Source organism: Nerophis ophidion, linkage group LG27 (assembly GCF_033978795.1).
Source record: "Nerophis ophidion isolate RoL-2023_Sa linkage group LG27, RoL_Noph_v1.0, whole genome shotgun sequence".
Lineage (NCBI taxonomy): Eukaryota > Metazoa > Chordata > Actinopteri > Syngnathiformes > Syngnathidae > Nerophis > Nerophis ophidion.
Genome location: NC_084637.1, coordinates 36,982,695 through 36,988,694, shown reverse-complemented (window position 1 = coordinate 36,988,694; position 6,000 = coordinate 36,982,695).

Below are 6,000 nucleotides of genomic sequence, written 5' to 3'. Positions count from 1 at the left end.
TTAAGATTTATTTTACAAAACAGAAGTGTAGGATACTTTTCTTGTTGCCTTATTGTATTTGACTTTCTTAATTAATATTATTATTGCTATTGTACTATTTTTTCAGCTATAGTTACATTAATCGTTAGTAATCTAGCAGCCTAATTTCAAATGGCATGGTCCCTGCTATCACATGTTGATAAAAACATAACATTTACATAACAAAAATCCACTAGACCCGGGGGCCGCATTGGGTTAAAATAATTATATTTTATATATATATATATATATATATATATATATATATATATATTTATATATATATATATATATGATATCACGTCATCGATTGGAAAATGCATTTTTAGACAATGTGATTTGCCTGAGCGGCTAGGAGACTGTGAGAGTAATACGCAACAAGACGTAGAAAATGGACTAGAAAGGACAGATTTTAAAAAAAGAAAAAAGAAAAAAATTAACTTGGGACTTCCTGCGGACCAGATCTCGAACGCTGGCGGGCCGGATTTGGCCCGCGGGCCGTAGTTTCGGAACCACTGAACTACCTGTAATAAATCAAGCGTGATGAGTTGAGCATATGTCAACATGTGGCCCCACTGTTAACTCTTTTTTTCAAACGCTTAATGCAAACGCTTATTTACAGTAAGTCATTAATTTGAGTTAGTCATTATTTTGTCTTAGTATGTCAATATTTACTAAGTTAATAATGACATACTTAGCATCTGTGGTAACTAGGACTGTTTGGTTTTTTTTTTTTTTTTTTTTTACTTTAAAGGAAAAAATATCGAGATATATATCGTATATTGCCAATCAGCATACGGAGCGGAAAACACAACCAAAAACCACGCGACGAAGCCGGCCTACTTCACCACAGTCTGTAATCTATTAGTCTATTGCAGTGATGAGATGGAGACGTGATAGGGGCGACAGGCACTGTTCGTCACCACCTTAACTAACAAATACTGAGGACGCATTTTAAATGCATTACTGAAATATGTAGAATATCTCAATGTAACGATTACCAGTATTAATGATAAACCGCCTAAAATCTCCAGACGGTTAGTACTAATGTTTACGATTACAATTATCGTAAAACTGTCATTGATAACCGCAAATTGACAAACTGGTACATCTCATTTACTGGAGAAGCAAGCTTAGAGTGCTAATCGCTAGCTGGAACTTGGCACCGTTACTAGCTAACGAGCGCTGCTCGCAATCTAATCACTAGCTAGCTAAAATGCTGACATGAATGCAAGATATATTAGGGCCTTTCCCAGCTATATGCAAATGACCTTGACTTTGTTACTAAAAGCAATTTTACATGGCAATTTCAACACCTCCAAATTTGCTAATGAAAACTAAAAATAAGACGCAAGTTACAATCAATCTGTTGCTGTGTAATAAGTACAATACTCACAGGATTACCACTTTTTAGAGGGAAACAAACACACCACAAGCCAGGGTGCACTTAACTATACGACCCAATGTAAACAACCTTCGCTAGTCATGGTGCAAAAAAAAAATCCCCATTAAAAAACAAATACTACAATAGTATTACAGTTTGTATAAAACACATTAGGATATCTAAATGTGTAGATTGTACCTACAGGATGTGCGCTTTTAAAACAGAGGTAAATAGGTATGCTAATTAGATTTTAGGCTTGGTTACAGTATTTCAGAGAGTGTATAAGTACTTTTTGAGCACATTCAACAATACGGTGATAGTAATAATGACACGGGTCATTTTGTTTACAATAAAATGTTCATATATTTACATTTCCAAATCATAACATTGCGATACTGTATTGTTTCGCGACTCAAATATTGTATTACTTTACGGGACGTCCTCGTTATTGTGATCATTTTGTACAAACGCATTTTGAATACAAATCCATGTCACATAATCAGGGAGAGTCACGGTGAATTCTAATTATGGTTGTGCATTAATATCACGCTGATGGGTCTTCATTAAACCCTGACGTATCATTTAGCCTGCTTAGAAACAAGTATAAGTACATGATGTTATTTAGGTATTCATAGCCGTGCTAAGAATTACTGTGGTGTTTAGGTTTTTTTTTTCCCAAGTCAAATACAGTAACTGTCTGGACAAAATAATTGCATACAAGCAAGCTGAGCAGTAATTTATTTATGTGCAATCTTGTTGAAGAGACTAAATGGATTAAAAGGATGGCCTTGGTGGAATTAATTCAGTCTATTGTGCATTTCATTTGAGTTATAGCCTTCCTAGAAATAATAATAAAATCTTTAGTTCAGAGCATTAAAACATTTATGAAAATTATATTATCACGTTTTATTTAAAAAAACAAATCTTTCTTTTCTTTCTTTTCTTAGTTTATTTCGAACATGACATACATACAAAATTACACATCAGTTAAATTCATCATTTCGCAATACACAATACATCATGTCCGAAAAGGAGTAGGAAGAAGCAAAGCTTATTTAATCCTACCCCTTTTCCACTTCAGAGCGGCCACAATATATACAATTATTCACTGACCTTCTTTACAGCAAAATATCAAAATAGCAAAATGACATCTATGAGTGATTAACACAGCAGTTTTCTAACATGTACTTAATTATTTCAGTCATTATTAACATACTAAGATGAAGAATATCTTATTTTCAATAAGTTTGAAAGTGTTTCTCATAATACTTCTTCTTTGTACTTTGTAAGCACTATTAATTTAAACATCCTCTTAAACTGGCTCATATCAGTACAATGTTTAACTTCTTTACTTAATCCATTCCATAATTTAATTCCACATACTGATATGCTAAAAGTTTTAAGTGTTGTACGGGCATACAAATGTTTTAAGTTAGATTTTCCTCTAAGGTTATATTTCTCCTCTTTAGTTGAGAAGAATTGTACATTCTTTGGTAGCAGGTTATAATTTACTTTGTACATCAATTTAGCTGTTTGCAATTTTATCAAGTCATCGAGCTTTAATATTTTTGACTCAATAAATAAAGGGTTTGTATGTTCTCTATATCCAACTCTGTGTATTATTCTAATCGATCTTTTTTGTAACACAGTTAACGAATGTAGCGCACATTTGTAGTTGTTTCCCCATATTTCTGCACAATAACTCAGATATGGTAACACTAGCGAGCAGTAGAGAATATAAAGTGATTTTTGGCCCAAGACGTATTTTGCTTTATTCATTATTGAATAAATAAATGAACAAAACACAAATATGTCCCTTGCTAGAAGAAATATTGTTCTGGCTTCTTAAAATCCAGATGATTGTTATTTGAGTGTTTAAATATGTTATTCTTATTTGGTTGTTGAACAGGATGTTGCTGTGAAGTAGTGTTTTTTTCATAATGAAGGCAAAAAGAGTGTTTCAGATGAGTGATTCAGCACAATGTCGTGCCGCAAAAAAAATAAATCTGTTTCCTAGCAGTGGTCCATGTGGGCAACCTGAGGGTTCCTGGTTCAATCCCCACCTTCTACCAAACGTGTCACTGTCATGATTTGTGGTCCGGATCATGTTTAGTTTAGGTGTTTTCTGTTAGTTTGGACTCCCTTTGTTGTTTGTGCACCTTGCGAGTTAGTTTGGTCACCATGGTAACGTATTAATTTCACCTGCTGCGGGTTCCAGACGCACACCTGTTTTTGTTAATTACTTTCTTATTTAAGCCTGCCTAGTCCCGTCAGTCGGTCTTGGTCCCCTGTTTGCGGTATGCAACTGTTTCGTTGGCATTTACTAAATTTCTTGTTACCCGATCCTGTGCTAGTGTTAGCATTAGCTTCTGTGCTGTCGCCACGCGTTTCTTTTGTTCTTTTCGTCTGTTTTTGTACCAGTGTTTTTGTTATTAAATCATTCCTACCTTTAGGTTGTTGTCCGGAGTGTCTGTTTGGGTTGGAGGAACGATCCCGCATTAAAATGCGACCCACATGTGACAGATAAACGGTTGCATACCGCAAACAAGGGACCAAGACCGACTGACGGGACTAGGCAGGCTTAAATAAGAAAGTAATTAACAAAAAAAAGGTGTGCGTCTGGAACCCGCAGCAGGTGAAATTAATACGTTACCATGGTGACCAAATTAACTCGCAAGGTGCACAAACAACAAAGGGAGTCCAAACTAACAGAAAATAACTAAACTAAACATGATCCAGACCACAGATCATGACAGTCACGTCCGTTGTGTCCTTGAGCTAGACCATAGGTGTCAAACTCTGGCCCGTGGGCCAAATTTGGCCCGCCGTGTTATTTAATTTGGCCCTTGAGGCGATATAAATTTAATATTTGAGCTGTGTATAATATCGCCGGTATTATACACACCCCTACTGTAACACCGCAAATTCCCATACTTGCCAACCCTCCCCATTTTCAGTGCCCCTCCTGAAAATCTCCCGAGCCATCCATTTTCCCCAATTTCTCCCGATTTCCACCCGGACAACAATATTGGGGGCGGGCCTTAAAGGCATTGTCCTCCACAACCTGTCGTCCACGTCCGCTTTTCCTCCATACAAACAGCGTGCCTGCCCAGTCACATAACATATGCGGCTTTTACACACAGCCACAGGTAAATGCAAGGCATACTTGGTCAACAGCCGAGGGTGGCCGTATAAACAACTTTAACACTGTTACAAATATGCACCACACTGTGAACCCACACCAAACAAGAATGACAAACACATTTCAGGAGAACATCCGAAACACAAGATAAACACAACAGAACAAATAACTGTAAACCCTTGCAGCACTAACTCTTCCGGGACGCAACAATATACACCCCCCACCCCCAACCTCGCCCACCTCAACCCCACATGCACTTTCTCTTGCCACTTCAAGGCTTGAATGTTTGATTCATTCCTTATTATTTTATTTTCAAATGTATTATTAGCCTGTTGAAAAAGTTTATTTTGATAATTACCTCAGAAGGCTGCAAATACAAAAGAGGCATTGAATTATTTCAATTTTTTTTTTATATACCATTGATATTTTTTTATTATTATTATTATCATTATTATTAGAAACTTGATTGTGCATGTCAATTTAAAGTTATATAAGCCTTGATTGTTCAATATTCAATCTAAAACTTGTTTGGGTCACTATTAAAAGGTTAATTTGTTCAAACTTAGCCCGCGACTTTGTTCAGTTTTAAATTTTGGCCCACTCTGTATTTGAGTTTGACACCCCTGAGCTAGACACTTCACCCTTGCTCCTGATGGGTCGTGGTTCATAGCAGCTCCCGCCATCAGTGTGTGTGTGTGTGTGTGTGTGTGTGTGTGTGTGTGTGTGTGGAAATAGTGTCAAAGCGCGATACAAGTATAACACATTTATTTTTTTACTCAGTTGTAATAAACTTTTACACCACTTGTGGCAGTAATGACAAACAGAAGAATTCCCAAAGTCAAAATGTATGAATAAAGTGGTTAATCTATATTTTTATTAGCACTTTATTTTTATTGACAGTCTAGTTGAAAAATAAACATTAGTTTAGTTTATTAATTTTACATAATTGTATATAAAACTATTTTTCATCAGATATTTATGAGTCTCTTTTTATGCAGTATATTTGATTAATACTTATTTTTCTAATCAGCCTGACCTAAGCCTAGGGTTTAGGTGTTAGAGGAATAATAATCTTTGTGATCAACACATAGTTCATATCATTTTGGTTGTAAACTGTAAGTAAGTCTGATATAATTATTAAAATCACGATTAAAATCAAGAGTACCACTATTAATTCAGTGTTAATACTTGAGTGGGCCCCGGACCCCTCTGTAGTGGAAAAGTTGGGCCCCCAGTGTGTCCCACAGGTCAGGCATCTATTTGTGGTGGTGTGGTTGGGCGGCGGCGATGACCAAGAAGGTTGCGGAGTTGGAATATAATTATAACACTTTATGTCCATATTTATATACATATTTATATAATATGTACATATTTATATAATATGTAACTACAAGCTCCATTCACAGACAAAGTCCCATTGCTTTTAAGAGCGGTCGAGCAAGTCAAAAGCCCCCAA